This window comes from Acanthopagrus latus, chromosome 3 (assembly GCF_904848185.1).
Source record: "Acanthopagrus latus isolate v.2019 chromosome 3, fAcaLat1.1, whole genome shotgun sequence".
Taxonomy (NCBI): Eukaryota; Metazoa; Chordata; class Actinopteri; order Spariformes; family Sparidae; genus Acanthopagrus; species Acanthopagrus latus.
The window spans coordinates 2,728,829-2,746,104 of record NC_051041.1 but is presented as its reverse complement, the minus strand read 5'-3'; the positions used below and the strand labels follow the sequence as shown (position 1 = coordinate 2,746,104).

The 17,276-nt window shown below is 45.3% G+C and overlaps 1 protein-coding gene and 1 long non-coding RNA gene across 2 annotated transcripts in view; one reads left to right on the top strand and one right to left on the bottom strand.

Moving 5' to 3' along the window:
* grin2da (glutamate receptor, ionotropic, N-methyl D-aspartate 2D, a) overlaps positions 1-17,276 on the top strand; it is a 195,360-nt gene that overhangs the window by 21,986 nt on the left and 156,098 nt on the right. The gene's annotated exons all lie outside the window — the stretch shown is intronic.
* On the bottom strand, positions 15,209-16,491 carry LOC119017377. The gene is made up of 3 exons (XR_005074412.1): positions 16,313-16,491; positions 16,076-16,212; positions 15,209-15,385 (listed from the first exon to the last, which is right to left on the bottom strand). It is a non-coding gene; the product is annotated as an uncharacterized LOC119017377 (long non-coding RNA).

The following is a 17,276-nucleotide window of genomic DNA, read 5'->3' as shown; positions in this document are numbered from 1 at the left end:
CAGGAGGTTTGTAATCATCAGCGTTTGTCAGCCCGAGGCCCGACAGAACCGGTGTTAGAATACGTCGGATGACAGCGACACTCAGGTGCTCTAAAGACTCGCGTGTCCGGAGGAAGTTCTGCAGAGCGATCGCGCTCTTTAACAGCAACAACCCGCTTCCTCGTGTCTGCACAGTCCTCTCCTGTAGAGCGAAGAGCAGCTGAAGGTTTGACGCATTGCTCAAGGGTACAAAAGCTCAGCAGTAGCTGACTGAACAGATCGCTTCTTATGCATTTCATCTGTGCAGAGTTAAAGGCCCTGAAAGACTTTTTTTCCCCCAATCAGCTCCCAACTAATTGCAGTGACATGAGCAAGAACTCAAGGAATCATCTGCCAGATTATTTCACACAGGATTCCAACCTGATCACCACAACAAGTGTCTGCAAACCACAGATATGTGTAAACTTAACATTTCTCTATGTTGCGTTCGGTGTAATTTCCTATTTTTATGTTGGAACAACACGTTGTTGATGGCTCGGTTTAGGCGTAGAGACCACTTGTGTAGGATTAGGGGAAGAATAAATAAATCCTGTTTCTGTTGCCACCAGGCACTGACTTAAAATCTAAGGCCTCTGGGCCCCACAAGGTCTTGGAGGCTCCACCACCAACTGTTGCATAAGCCGTTTTTATACTGGGCAGCAAGCTGCCAATGTGGCCGTCCTTTTTGCTGCTAGGTCCGTGGATTTAGACAGAAGACGGTAAATTGGGGGTCTGTTTTGGTCCCCAAATGCCGTCGATGTGTCGGCAGTTGCGTGAGGTGGACGGAGGTGTCGATGACCTGCACTGTTGTGCGACCCACAGCCGGGGAGTTTTATTCTAAAACCAGGAAACAGCTGATCACAGCAGTCAGTCCATCACTTCATCCACAGACGTCAAGATGAGCAGCGCCTCCTCGGTCTCTGTAGCTGTCTTCGTTGTCCACTTGATGTTGTAGCGGCAAGCTACTAATTTTTTCAAATTAAAAGCCCCCCACTAAGAACCCAGTTCTAAACTCCAGCGGGGTGCAATGTCAAGCTAAACGTCACGTCACATGCTTTTTGGAAAAGAAGGAATATTACGCCTCCCTTTCAGATAAACAAGGCTTTTCTATCTATCTGTCTATAGACCAGAGATGGCCGAACGAGCCAAACTTCATCACATCGTTGTCAGAAGATCAGAGATACAATGTGGAATCGAGAATTGTTTGTGAGCTCAAAGCAACAGATAATATTTCTCCAATTTGTCCAATAAAGTTGTTTATTTAGAGACACAAACACAAAACACTTCATATGTCATACCTGGTGCTCAGGTGCCTTTAAAAGAAGTCTGTTTCAGTAGTGGCAGCAACATCCACAAACTCGCGCTCAAGCAATTTAACAGATCGTGCACCAGCTTCCATCATTCAAATTTGCCCAAAATTGCCTGTTTTATTCAGGCATGAAGTGAGTGCGTATATTTATTTCCCAGTTCTGTTCAGGAGTTTCAGATACGTTTTTTTTTGTTTATGGGCACAATAAAACAAAACCTGTAACGCTCTCCTCTCGTGTCTCGTCTTTACACGGTCGAAACCTTCAGACGGCTTCTTTCTGGGACTATTTTTACTCGCAGATCATTTCATGGCAGCAGGAATATTATCATGTTCTTGTGGCTTTGACCTTTACCCACTCCCTTTTCTTCTCGATGCTTGTAGTGCCGCTGATGTAAGAACTGGACCTTCGTCTGTAACACTCGACCAGAACATGTGAGCTGAATACCTGGCATGAAAAGCTAAAGGCGCCGCGAGCCTTTGAGGGCTTGATCAGAAGAGAAGCTTTCCAATGTTTTGTCACCTTATGCATTAACAAAGTGGCGCTGATAAGGTTTCCAGTCCCAAACCTTGTTATATTGCTAATTACCTCGGCTCCCGCACAAGTCCCCGCCAGTGTTGGTGGCGTCTCTTTGTGAATGTCAAGCCCGAACCATCCCAGATTCAGTGTGTTGTCCTAATTAGTGGAACGGTGCTGCAAATCAATGAATGGTTGTACTGCGGGGAAGCGGCTTCTCTTCAGGGGGAGGTCGGGACGGGGGGAGTTAAACAACCCTTATTGAAAATGACTGGGCCAGACAAAAGACAATTAGCATTTAGTTTCCCCCGTTGCTTACTCCACACTATTCAAAGGTGTTGCAGAGTAAAGAGTCCTATAAGACTTTGGATAATTGTTTGGGGTTTGTTTACTCGTCTCTTCGGAGTCGCAGGTGAACTCTGTCGCCTTAACATGCTCAGAAGCAGCGACGTTGGCGGCGCTCCGACGCGACTGAAGCTAACAGGCCGACTGTGATTTGCAGTCTCCTTTTGTTTCTTGCTTTTCTTCTCTTTTCCTGCAGATTTGTCTTCCTATATTTGGGTTTTCTCAGTGTTATCATTCATTAAACAGTTGGCTTGGAGCTTGGGAGGTAGAGTGGGTCGTCCAATAATCGGTAAGGGCCGCTGGTTCGAATCCCCGGCTCCCCCCGGCTGCATGTCAAAGATACCGATACTCCAAATTGCTCTTGATTAGCAGCTGGCTAACAGAGCATTGCTAACTTTCCCCCCGGGTTTCGGGGCCCAACTAGTTTTCCTAAGGAGGTCTAAAACTGAAATCCAGTGCCAAGGGGCCAAAATCAAACACTTATTGTATTGTTAAGGTGCTAAACGTTTCTAGGATCTTGTTAGAAGTTCTTGTTATTGACTGACATCCAGAATTTTCTAATCCAAGTCCTGAAATTGATGTCTCAATCAGAAATGTGTCATTATTATATCACATTTTATCAGTCGGTATACCCATAAAAAAGTACATTATCTGTGCTGGATGCTTGTTTCAGCTGAGTACTGGCTGAACCCCGGAGGAGCCGTCCACACTTCCTTTTAAAAAAAAGAATAAAAAAAAATGGCCAAATGAGAGCCGGTTTGAAAGTGCTGCAGCGACTGGACAGGTCTCGGTGTGCAGGGGAAGTTTAGACGACAACTCAGCGGCCGACTTCAAACAGCTCAGCTTTCACTGTGGATGCCCCCCATGGCGGCTCTGTGATATCAAGGCCGTTTGACAGTTTTGGCTCTTGTTCAGACAGACCTTTTAAAGTTTAATGAAACATGTTGCCTGCTTTAGTTTCCGAGTTTTTCTTTCCTTTTTTTTTTTACAGTCTTGTTGAGGTATTAATTGTGCAGTCTGGGCCTGGAATCTGCACCTGAACGTCACTCCGTGTCAGACAGCCGGGACAGCCTACACTGATCTGTAGGATCATAACGGACTTGACCTCAAAACTTTCAGGAGCAGAGAGAAAACTTCCTCCTAGTTTGAGAGTGAACTCTACACCTACATGTTGTTTTCTTGGGTCCAAACAGAACAAAGAGAGTCGACTTTGCTTTATTTCTATGTTTGGCTTGTTAAGGTCCACACTGTCTGATCACAAACAGACCTGGGACCAGTGAACCACACTCACAGTAACTCTCCTGTGTACCGGACACAGTTTGGTGACCTGATGTCCTGCCAGGTTACAGAGTTTGGTGGCGAAGGGGAGAGTGGAAACAAATGAAGTAGTTCTCTGTTTGCTCTCTGCTGTAAGTCACCTCCTCCAGTGTTCAACCGCAGTGAGGAGTTTAAAGTTGAACTCAGGCGGGTGCAGAACGTCTGAGTCTTCACGGTGTGTTCGAGGAACACGAAAACGTCCGATATAGACGTTTGGACGCCATGTGTCTTCATCACAGTCGATCTCATTGTTTACTGAGCCGATTAATGTAGAATATGCACAGAATTGATCGTCTATAGGCTCCACGGATGCATCGTGCCTGGCACACAGCGGAGGCTGAGGAGTGACAGTAATAACTTCTCATCTACATGTGCATGCAGGGGTGTAATATGAAATGCCACATGAAGAGCATCAGCAGTGTTTCCAGCAGGTACGGCAGAGTTTTTTCAGGTAAGCAGTGCATCAGCGGGCACAGTGAAGCATTAAGAGCCTAAATGCACCGCAGGGGCGCGTTAGATTGGATATACGTCGCAGATAGAAGCAGAAGCCACTCAGCTTCTCTGCAGGGAGGAGATCTTACTGTTTATATATTCATATATATGTATATATATATATATATATATTGGTGCCATGGTGAGTTTGAGTGACACTGCTCTCACCGTAATGAATGAAACTAAAGAAGCAGCTTCCAGAGAGAAGCGCCGTACTTTTACTGTTATTAACAACAGTGACACTAATCAAACAGGGCTCCGCCGCCTCCTATCTTTCTCAATCGCTGCAATCGTCTGAGCGGCCTGGCTGGTCTCAGTCAGCATCGAGCGGGCGGGCGAGCTCAGATTAACTCCGCAAATGCACTGAAGTACCCCGAGCTGTTTTTCTGTGTTGTCTTATCCGCTCTGCACGTCCTTTGACAGGCTCGTAAATAATGCAGGAGGACTTTGTGATGATAACCGGCTCGGAGGCAGAACATGCATACACAAAAGCACGCACTCACTTTTTTATTTTTATATATATATTTATATATTTCCCCCTATATGACTTTCTTGGTGCTCCTGGAGTTTGTCTCACAGTCAGCTGTGTTTAAATTTACAGTTCACACCTTCGTCACCTCCTGGTCGTAGATCCAGACACTGTGGAGCTTTACAGTACGACTCCATGTCGCCACATTCATGGTTTTCACTTCCTACTGGGGTTGATCTGGCTGTCTGACGGCACACACAGGCCTCCGTCCTCACCCAGAACAAATAACCTTGCTGCTTATTGATTTTTTTTTCTTCTAAAGTCTTGTGCAAACACCTGGATAGAAGCGCTTCGTGTTGGGCTGAGAAAGATATTATACCGAGACAGGAAGGGTCCACGAGAGGACCACTGCAATAAAGGTTACATTACATCTGCTGTGGTTCCTCATGTGTAAATAATCTCGTGTCAGCGCAGTATATCATGTGCACGTTGTGTGTTTGTGACCTGACTTTCATATCCGGGCGGTGAAGGGGATGATGGTGGAGCTGACCTCTGGATCTCAGGACGTCTTCAGACATGTTTTTAGTGACAAAATGTTTCCTCGGGACAATTTCCAGGATATTTTGGCAGGAAGTCGGCACATCAGCAGGTGTGTTTGTGGTGACGGAAGCAGGTTTTTTTAACCAGACCTCAGGACACCTCCAACTGTGATTCTGAAGAGAGACTTTCGGAACATTTCCAGCTGTGTTTGTGGTAAAAAAAACAGATGTTTTAAGCCAAAATCGGATCTTTTTCAACCCTAATCAAATGGCAATCAAGTCATTTTGTGCCTAAATGTAACCAGAGGCTGAGCACAGTGTTGTAACCAGGAGAAACATAAAGCTGCATCATATCTACAGTCAGTCCACCGATTGGTCTGGAGCCAGAGATACAAATGTTTTGATGTCCTGATGTTATCTCTTAAATTCATAATGTTTCTTATATATCAAGTCTCTTTGATACTGGTTCGTCATGATGCTCTGAAAGTCGGAAATTAGATCGACGCTCTGACCCAAAGTGCCATCGAAAGTTAATAAATCCAAGTGAAATGAAAAGCGAAGTCAGGGCCGCTTCGTGCTTCGTAATTTATTTAAACCTGTTGTCAAATATTCAGGTGTTTGAGCGCCACTGCGGACTGGCAACGTTCTGAAAAAAGAAAGAGAGACGTCCACCCAGTGAAAAAAGCTCCCGTTTGAAGGACTTTTATTTGCTGCATCACGTCGAACGCCTGAGGCTGTTCTGCAGACCGCTGCTCATACATACAGACCATCGCCATCCATCATGTGCAGGCTCTTATCAATACAGAAGAGGCAAACTTATAATCATTTCACAAACACACACAAGACTTTCTGCAATAAATATAAAAGAAAGAACAAATATGGAAAATCCCAGATGGTTCTGCTCCACTAGTGACCCGATGAGGTAAAGTACCAGTAGAACAGCCTGTTTTTAATGCGGGCTCTTATTGACGAGTGTGATTGTGTCGCAGCTGCGTCTATAGTGCACCTGCAGCCTGTGAATATCATACAGAACAATCTAAAGCTCACCTCATTTTTAATCCTCAGGGCAATTTGACATCTTAGTTCAGCCTTTTTTTCACTTCCAGCTGTTCTCGCTCCAGTCGTTTCATTCTTTTATTTATTCCTGAGGTCTGAGTATTCTTTACATCATGATCTGTTTTAGGATCATTTCAATATTTCTGTTTCTACACTGACATGCATTAGTAAGACCACCAGGGGCTACAGGGATACAAAAGAGTGAGTCTACAAGAAGAAGTTAAGCATGTATATGACAGCTGAACACACAGTAACACCCTCGATGCTGTGTTTTCTTTCCTGTGCGAGGGCGGCTGAATGCAGTCGTTTTGTGTGAAATAACATTGGAGGCAGCGGCCTCATGGGTAATTTTCCTGAGGGGACTGAGCTCAGAAAATGTGACAGCCTCCCATCAGCCAGAAAAAAAAAGAAAAAAAAAACTGCCTGAGTAGTTTTATTAAGTATAAATCCACCAACAATGTGCTGAAAAACATCATCTTCATCCTCTAAGACTCGACGTGCTTCTGCAGTAGCGGGAAAAACAAATTAAATGAGAGCCGAGCTGCTTCTCACCTGCTTCCCTCCCGTGTTTCGGTTCCAGTCCAACAACCAATATCATGTTTTCATGTCGCTGTGTTTCCATGTGTGGAAGAGAACCGCTGGACTGTGACCCCGTCGTATCACAGCGAGTTCGAACCTGCTCTGCCTCCAATCACGTCTGCAGGCTGCTGACCCGTGTTCTCAGCACCACGGCTGAAACTACATGTAGGGTTTCTTATTTGACGTTTGTTTCATGAGGTTTTACTCATAATTACACACGTTTGTCTGCACCACCGCGGCCAGAACACGTCCCCTCATTCGAGTGAATGGGAGGACCTGAGTTTACGCCGCGTTGCCAGATTTGGTCCAGATTCAGCGTCAAGTTTTAACTCCCGAGACGTCCCACTGAGTATCTGGATCTGACGCGACGCAACTTTTGTTCCTCACGCACAAATATATTTAAAAATCAGCCCAGCGGTCCTGATGTGCGTCTCTGCCTGCAGGGAAGCACCGGAATAAAACAAAACATTGACACCAGATTCTGTAAATGTCTTAAAACAGCTCGATTTGCGGTAAATTACTTCACTGCTCGCACGATTTCTCACGCTTGTTTTGAGACAAAAAAACTAACAAACTTTGGGGCAAATGAAGTCGATACAATGGAGATTCGTGCCGTCTTGTTTTTATTATTCTGCCCTCTGACTTGATTATTACAACAGAACGAGTAGATGATGGATGGCGAGGTGTCGTGGCGGCTGCTAGATTAGCCTTATTTACCAGCGGAGCACAGCTGCAGAATATTCAGCTGCTGTCTGCCGTTAATTTTCCGGGAGGATCGAGGCCGCGTTCTACTTGTTTGTATGCAAATGCAACATCCTGCAAATTACTGCATTGAGGTCGGCGTTACTTTCGGTGCGTGCGCCTCTGTGTGACCAAAATGAAATTCCCCCTCGCCACAGGTGGACAGATGGGTCACATAGAGAATGGATATTATGTTGTTAAAGCAGGTGTCACATACGGGAGCAAACACAAAACACATTGTGAAAATATGCCCTCGTCCTCCCTGCACGCACACACACACACACACACACACACACACACACACACACACACACAGCATAATCCCCTCTGGCACCTATTGTCACCTTTACCATCTGGTTCAGCTGTGATGGCGAGCCAGCCGGCTGCCACCACGGCGGCTGGACAATCTTCAAGGATGTGGTTGATGGTTCCTGCTGCAGCCTTCAGGGACTCGTGAAGCTTTAACCCTCCTCCTCCCTCCACGAGTCGGTGGAGGATGTGAGGGCAGGAAGTGCATCCAGATGCACAGCTGCTCGAAAAGAAAAGGCCCGAGTCCGGTGTTTATAATGTCCACGAAAGAGAATCTGAACAGTCTGAGTCTGTTTTCACTCGTCATTTATGGCTTTTTCCACAGACGGAGTGACAAGTGACGGCTTAGTGTAGATCAATATTCATGTTTACTGTTAGGCGGCGACCTCTAGTGGCTGTAGTTATTATGATGGCAGCAAAGGAGGAAATCAGGTTACGTATGTAAGCGGCAGACGGAGAAACAAGACAACTCCTGCAGGAGTTTTACCCAGGAGGCTGCCGACCTTCATCAGTGAGCTCTTGTAACTTGAACGTATGTTTTACTCACATATCTCACTTATTTCAACCCAGACGATGATCTTTACATAAACCTCACTGAGTAGTTAGACAGACATATTTTGTAGTTTTTGTGTTGTTGCGATGAAGTTGATCTATGGTGTTTCAGGAGTAATTTGCAAGGAAGGAATTTCCTTCCTTCCTCCTTCCTCCTTCCTTCCTCCTTCCTTCCTCCTTCCTGTAGCTGCAGAGATGTCTTCCCTCTCTCCAGTTTAATGGAAGACACTCTCGCTTGTGGTGGCAAGAAAATATATATTTTAAGAGCTCAACAGTCTGTCTCTGGCCTGAAATCATGACCTGGTTCCTCGAGATAATCCACGGACCTCACTGGGAACAGTTTCAAGTCAGAACCATTTTCCTTTTCTATCACGGACGCGAGCATCGACTGACAGCAGAGAGGCTGTACTGAGGAGCGGATCCAAACCTCAGTACAGATATTTGATTAACTTCTAGCTGTAAACAGACGGGATCTTATAGGAACTCTTCAGATGAGAGGGCCCATCTCCCACTTGCGCTCCTCTTTACTTACATTTCTGAAGTTGCATGATTGGACGGCGCCGCCTCTTCGCGCGTGTTTGCTCAGATCCATCCAGGGACTCAAACCAACAGCGCTTCCATCACCGGCACCGGCCGAAAAAACACACCAACCCACTGCTCCAATTCAAACAATCAGCTTGGAGTTGCTCGTCTGTGCCAGAGATTGGCAGCGTATGGCCTCTAATGGCCTTGTTCTCTGACACATGTGAACATAAGAGGTCTGGAGAGCGGCGAGCAGATGGCTCCCCTCCTCTGTTTGAACGCTGCGCTTTAATCGAGGGCTGTAAATTGCTTATCGGAGCCACAGTTTGAACATTTGGCTGGAGACTGTAAACAGCCTCTCCTCCTCCTCCTCCTCCTCCTCCGGCAGCTCGTCTCTTCCCACATTTAAAACGACCTTTTGGTGTTTGGTGACATTGGTAGTCGATGGTGTAAAGATGGCTTTTTTTTTTTTTTTTTTTTCCTCTCCCCCCCTTTTTGCAGTCAAAGGCAGAAAGAGGAAAAAGAGCAGCATCACTTTCCGTTGGCAGATGCTCGCGTTTGACTCGACCTTCTGCGAGGCGCCACCGCAGCTGTCTCATCGCTCTTCCTCCCGGATCAACTGCCGGTTTCCTCCGACATGAAGAAGAGTTGAGAGCAGTTTGTTATGGCACGCCGGCTTCCTTTTTTTTTTTTTCTTTTCTTTTTCTTTCTTCCTCCTCTGCCGAGTGCCAGGTGGTTTATTGGCTGCCTGTTTCTTGACTGGCAGCCTCGCGGGCAAATCTGACAGCAGGACGATGAATAGTGTTGAATGATGAATCAGTCTGTTGCTGTTTTTTTTTTTTTTATCCTCCTTCTTCTTCTTCGTCTTCTCTTTCCTCGACCTGAAAGACAGACGAGCAGCGGCACGTCGAGGTGGCGTGACAGGAGCGAAGCAGCGACTGTATCACACAGACCGAAATAGCAAAGCTGTTGTTTTCCCCCTCGAGATTATTTTTGCTTTTTCCTCTTCTTTCGTCCTCTCCGTCGCTCTCTGCACACTTCCTTCCATCCTCACTTTGTTTCCTTCCTGTCCTCTCTCCTAACTGCTCTTCTTCCATCCTTCCTAACCTCTCTGTTTGAAACACTCCCTCTATGTGTCCTTTCGTCTCGTCTCCTCCTTCCTTCATCTCTTCATCTTGTCTATGCTTCCTTTGCTTCCTTCTGTCCTCTGTCCTCACTCACACTACATCTTCTATGGTATTGCTCATGTGGATGAATTCCAATAGCATCTGCATCTTTTTCCTCCTTCCTACCTGCTGTCCTTCCTGCCTCCCTTACTTCCATCCTTCTTACTTGCTGTTTTTCCTTCCTTCCTTAACTGTCATCTTACTTCCTTCCCTTTGTAACTCCTGTAACTTCCTCCCTTCCTGTCTCTACTCCTCCTACTCCTTTGTCTTAACTTTACCATTTCATTTCCTTTCCTCGATCCCTCCATCTGTTTCCTTTCTTTCCCCTCCCTTCCTGTTTAATTTCTCCATATTTCAATCAACTTACCTCTTTCCCTTTCTTTTATCCTTTCCTCCACATTTCCTATATTTCCTCTCTTCTTCCTGCTTCCTTTCTCCATTTCTTTCCCTTCCCTCCGACCTTTCACTCTTGCTTTATTTCCTCCTCCTTTCCTTCAAGCTATGTCGTCCTCTCTCAGCCACATTTCACATCTTTCCTTTCTTTCTCCCTTTCTTTCACTTCTTCTCCTCCCTCCCTCTTTCCTTCCCTCTCTCTGCAGTGGATGTCAGAGATGTAGAAATTATTCCAGGCTCTCGTGTGTTTACAGCCGCGTTCTGTATCGACGCGCCTCCTCGCTGCAGCACAAACGCGCCCGGCCGTGCACACGTTGCTTCACTTCACCGTCTTTTAATACCAGCTCAGCAGATATTTGCAATTCATACTTTTCTCTTTTTTTTTCTGTCCCGAAACATGCAACACAAACACACAGACACGGCTGTTTTTTTTTCTTTTTGTGAGAAATGAAAGCGGAGTCGATAAGAGCGCTGACACGCTCACCTCACACTGGGATCGTTTCATTGTGATGCAACAGGTGTTTAATCTCCTGCGGAGGAACGAGGCAACGTGACGGCTGCGAGGAGTCGTGAATATTTATTCCAGCGCTGCAGGGCATGTGCTTTAGTTATTTATTATTTATTTATCGGGTTATTCTTTAAGGATTTTAACCCCGTCAGCCAGCATCCCAAACCAATCAGCTGATCTCTCTGTCAGTTAACATTTTAATCACCTTTTTCCTTTTCTGCATACCAATGTCGATAATCAACATCTGAGCATCACTCGGGGGAAACGAGACTGTGCACAGTTCAAGTACTTCTGTGTGCCTGGTAGCAAATGTGTTCTAGGCGAACCTGAAGTCTGTAATATATGAATACACGCAGAATAAATCTGTACTGCAGATGTGATGAGATGAGATGAGATGAGCAGACGAGGAGGATCCAGACGCAGGAGGAAGGAAGATCAGTGGAAAAGGCAGCAGGAAACACAACAGGTGACTCGACAACGACCGCGCAGCAACACAAACTAAAGTTACGAGGGGTTGAAGGTTGGTTCTGTGTTTGACTTGGCTGCAGCTCTGAAGACGAACGAAACAGAGAAGATAGTTCCTCTGACGTTGGCATCACCAGCAGGTATAAAAAAAAGAAGGTCTAAGTTGTTTCCAGAGACGAGTGAAGCCGGTGGAACAGGCCGACAACACATCAGAGTCGTGTTGAGACCCACTCGATGAATTTAACACCAGTAATGACTCACTTCAAACTAGGTGTTTGACTTTTATAACGAGTTTCATGGTTGCTCAACAGCTCAAAACCAAACGTCCTTCCTTCCTTCCTGCTTCCTTTCTCCATATTTCAATCTAAACTCTGTCCCTTTCTCTCATCCGTTCCTCCACACTTCCCATATTTCCTTCCTTTCTACTCGTCTTCCTGCTTCATTTCTTCCTGTTTGTGTCACTTATTTCTTTTCCCGCCTCACTCAGCACCAAAGCGTGATAATAAATTATATTTATTGTTCTTTTTGTCATGTAATATAAAGAAGCAGATGGATACTGGAGCTTAAACAGCAGCCTGGTCCCGCAAATAAGAGACTGTAATTGTGGAATAATTAGTTGTGACGACTGTCGTTACTGTATAACCTCTCCAGTGCGGCTCATTAACAGCGGAGCTCTCTGGAGTCGGGGATTTAAACCAAACACGCCGAGGTCGGAGGCTCTCTGCGACCTGTGATCTCGACTCCCTCGAGGTCAAAGTTCAGCATCCTGAGCCGCGTACCCACGAGTCATTAAGAAGCAGGAAGTGAAAAGCGGTTAAACACCTTCCTCCCTCCGCTGTTCCTTCGTTTTCTCTCCTCCAAATGAAGCAGGGTGACATTTTCTCACCTTGACTTCGCTCCCCTCTCCTCTCCGCCCGCCTCCTCCATCCACGGCACCGTCTCTTAAAACACAATTAAGGTAATGACCATTGAAAATGGCACCTGTAAGGTCAGTGACGAGCCTTTGTTAATTACTTTGCGGGAGGCCGAAGTGCTCTGAGCGTCTCATTAATCTCATCGCTCTCTCCTCGCACAATCTGTTGGATTTGCATTCTGTTCTCGACGCGTCCCGACTCGTTCGGGCCTGATTACGAGGCGGTTCTGCAGTTTGATGGTTCCTGTTGGAGGTCTGACGGAGTGAGAACACCTTAAAAGTAAATTCAGGAGCATAATAAGAGAGAAACATGAAAGAACGTGTGTTTGAATTAATCACTTTCCTCGTCAAGAATCTTTTGAATCTCTGATGTGATTACAACAGTTTCCAAATGCTGCCAGTAACAAAACATGAGAGAGAGAGAGAGAAAATTAACATCAGGTTAATTCAGTACGAAATTATATGAATGAAACTGTGTGTGTGTGTGTGTGTGTGTTTCTGGTTGTGTATTTGTGAATGAACTCAGTTAATCTCAGTTGTTTTGTGTCATTCTTACGTTTGTAACAACAGTTTTAACGACTTAGGATTCATGTGATGCAGCGTGTGGAAACTTCTCCAAAGTAATAAACACACGAACTGTATCAGCAGCGACGAGGCTGTTTCATAAGGCGGAGCTGTCAATGTGTGTGTGTGTGTGTGTGTGTGTGTGTGTGTGTGTGTTAGCCTCTACACTTCATTTTCAGATCAATTTAGCTGCAATCAGCCGGACGGCCTTGTTGTCTGCAAACCAGAAAATAAAGAATCTCTGGCTGACCCTCGCTGTCAGCCGTGTATTCAGACTCAGCCAATTACTAATCTGATTGATACATACATGCCTGTCTGTGCACGGCGGCGGCGGCGGCGGCGGCGGCGGCGATGGCTCCGGCACCAAAATTGGTTTCATGCAAATATGTTGAAAACATGAAAGGCTGAGCGCATTTATCTGAAGAGAAATAGGAAATGTGGCGTTTCCCCCGCTGGAGAATTATCAGCGCAGAGATGGAAGGAGAAGACGGAGGAAGCCGAGGTGTTTAAGTCAGCGGGTGAAACACACCTGCAGGGAGTCTCAGCCCGTAAACTAATGATCGCCTGTCATCAAGATGAATTTGGGTGACATTTACGCTTAAATGGCTGAAAGTAGGCCTCTGCATGGCAGCGGCTGCTGATGGAGAGGATTAGAAATCATTCGACCTCGTGAGTGAATTACAGATATTGTCCGTTCATCCCTCAGATTGAAGACCGACTTCCTTTAGTTCCCATCTTCTTCTTGATCTTTGGTGAGGACAAAGTGAGAATAAAGTCCAGAATCCACAAATATTTACTTTCTCTTCACAAGACTTTTGGCGTTTCCTCGTCTTTCAAGTAAAATCAGAAGCGATTCTGAGTGTTTTTCTTGCGTCACTTGCAGGTATTTCCTGCAGCTGCAGCATAATGTTTTGTCATCCATCCTTCAGAGCACGAGAGCGATATCATCATTCCAACCCACTCGCCAGAATGAATTGATGGCAATGCACATTTCTGCAAACCACAGATTTGATGAAACATCTGTGTGCTTCAACGTGACGTTTATTTTTAGGATTGATTCTCGTGACAATGCCGTGTTTGTGATCCGGTCAGGTTTAGACACGAAACCACCAGGAAAAGATGATGTTTGGGATTCAAATCTTTGTCTCTCGGTCACCACAAACGTCTAGAAACACGAGGCATCACAAACTCAACATGCTTTTGTCTCCACAAGCGAGGCTGGTTTCAATTCAGTTACAGTTCATTTGTGTTTTATCTGTTTTTGCTGTTTCCTTTCAGCTCCTTCTCAGTTCTCTTGGTTCCTCCACCTCATCCCCTCCTCAGATTAGTTTGACTTTAAGCCCGATCTTTAGTTCAGTTTCTGTCGCGTCACCTGTTTCTGTTTCCTCTGTCTTGATATTGTTTTCGACAGTTCCTGTGATTCATCCTGGAATCGATCTGCCAGTAGTCTCCTGCATGTGGGTCCACCTCGTCTGCTCTCATCATGACAGATGGAAATTGTCAAAAAATCAAAAAATTATTCAGTTTTTGTCAACACAAACAGAGTTGGATGTGTCCCGACTTCCTGTCAAAGATATCAGCTTTTGTCGCTACAAGCTCAGCTGGAAATTGTCCGCAGGTCTTGTTACAAACACCTGGATTTGTCACAACAGACACAGCTGGAGACGTCCCAACTTCCTGCCAGAAATATATATTTTTACATCCCCAACATCGTGGCTGGAGGAGATGTGCTGATTTCCTGTCAGAAATATCAGTTTTTGTTGCTACCAATGGAGCTAAAAATTGTCCCAAAAACACTCAGTAACGTCCCCTGGAGACGTCTCCAGGCACCAAACACTGAGCGCCCCCCGCAGAGTTACCTGAAATAAACTCCAGTCGGGTGACCTTTACAAAAGTTGGAACGGGGAGATTTCTGCACCTACAGGAGCAGAAGAAAGCAACGTACAGCTCCTCCCCTCATCTTCAGTACAGTTACATTACCTCTGGATGATAATTCAAACCGTGACGCTGCACTGCACATGAAACATCGTCCACGTCGTTAAAACTTGATCAGATATGTGAGAAAATGATGTTCGAGCGCTGCAGCTGCTGCAGAAGCTCACACCTACGACACGGCACCACAGGGCACCATGTTAAATATTCACCAGATATTTAATAATGTAGGCGACTGTCTGTAACAGCAAATGAACTCATGTTTCATAATCAGTTTTATTTGCTGCGACACGTTGTCCCGAGGCCGCCTGTTTATTTGACAACAGCCAGAATGAGTCGTCGGCAACAATCCTCCGCTGATTACAGCATTAAAAAAAAAGTAAATATTTATTATTTTATTTATTATTATTATTTTATTCTGTGACGTGCTGAAGAAGCATGTAAAACATCCACTAATCCTCAGTCTGAAAAGAAAGAGAGAAACCTGGAAATGTAACGAGGGAAGTGCAGTTTAATTTAACTTCTGTAGGTGAGAACAACTTCATCTAGCAGAACATTACATTTAAAAAGCCTCGTGCTGATTTGTCTCTGTGGGAGGGGTTCGTAACTGCAGCTTGGATCATGTTCTCTGGGGATATTTTGTCTCGTATATGAAGAACGAGGTTTGTGCAGCGTCGTGATCCTGGAAGAACAAAAACGCTCCCGCTGATTAAAAAAGTAAACACTTTGATTAAAGGTTAGGAAAGATGGTGACTAAAGATGATATTATTCAGAAAGTTAATTTAAAGATACAAACTGATTTAGATTTGATTCGGAGTCGCTAAGAGAGGATGTTGTTCTGCAACAGCTGGAAAATTAATGATCTGGCAGGGAACATTTTAAACATTTGATCATGTTTTTGGAAAACCAGTTGCCATGTTTGATTCAAAAACACATCATATAGTATAGAAGATGATATAAAAGCCACATTTCTCAGAGACAGGATGGTTCAGTCACAGGTGGGTTTGATCCTGAGTCCTTCGTGTCTTTATGTTGGTGAGAGATCGTTCGTTCGTTTGTGCCTAAACGTGAAAAGTATCACATATTTGTGTCCAAACTATTTTTCCTGCCAGAAAACTGTTCTGTGTGTTCTGATTGTGCAGGAGCCCAGAGGGACGTTTGAGACTTTTTTTTGTTGTTTTTGGTGGTGCATTTTCACTTTTTTTCCTCTTCTTCTTCAAAAAACTTTCTTTTCTCCACTCTGACACACATTAAAAACTAAATTTAGAACTAACAAAATGGAGCAGCAGAAATAAAAATAAAATGAATTCTCCCTCGCTGCTCCGTATGATTGCAAAAAAAAACACCTTTGCAACTAAGAACGAGTACGAACTTGACACTGTTGGCAAGAATCTGGCCCCGTGTGGAGGGAAGATCCAGGTGTGACCGCAGGTGCTGATTACATCCAACGCGCTGCAGGTGTTGTGGACCGGCACCGCTCAGTCCAGCAGCAGAGCCACGCCCAGAACTCTGGAACACAAAGCACAGAAACACAACGTGCCACCAGCTGCTGATAGACTCACTGTGGTGAAAATATGGAGCATCTTTTACATTAAACGCTAAACTAAACCTGAAACGTCTCGACTGTGACTCGTCTCATCGCCTCGACCGCGTCAGTGGTTGTGTTTGTAACGACCTGCTGGTAATTAGCTTCATGTGGGTTTAATTATGGCTGACTAGCTGCACCTGTAGTCACCCAGCATGCTGCGCTGAGGGAAAGTCCGACACGTACGTACAGACCCGAGTCAGAACCGCGTTTGTCCCGGTCGTGCTTTAGTTTCTCAGACTCGGTATCTTCATCACACTTCAGCTGAGCAGTAAGTTTCTCACAAAATGGATTTGCTCTCTTTTTAAATTAGTCGTATTCAAACTTAATTTGCAGGAGACACGGTCGGGTAGCAGCGACACAATGGAAATTGATCCCGCGTTTAAAACTGGAGAGAAGTAATGAGTCATTAAAGCCGGAGCAGTCAGGTGAACCAACACAGGTGATGAGCAGGAGGAGCAGGAGGAGCAGAAACATCGAAATATTCTCCTCATCCGTCGACATGACTCGGCTTTATTTCTGAATCTGAATGCGTTTGTCGCCTGCGGTTGTTGCTTGTGAATATTTATCGGAGAGCACACGACCTTGTTGAGTCCGGCTGTCACTCGCATCCCAAAATGAAGGAAACCTTTTTTTATTCATACGAGCTTTGATTTAAAGTTCCCTGTAAAGAAACGGATGGAATGAAAGACACCGGGTGTATTTCAGAGCTGACCTCTTGGAGTCAAACCACACGAGATCTTCTCTGAATGTTTTATTCAACAACAGTCGCTCCCTGAATGTCTCATTAACAACAATCAGCTCCGTTCTCGTCTGACAACTTGTAAAAACATGATTTCAGCATCAATTTTGCAAATTGAAGATGTCGCAACCGAGTCGGGGCGTGTTCTCGTCTTTATATCGCCGTCAAACGTGTCGGTGTTTCTACCTCTGGACTGAGTTTGATGCGTTCATGGACCGGTCCGATTGGGGAAAACGCGGCTTTTGT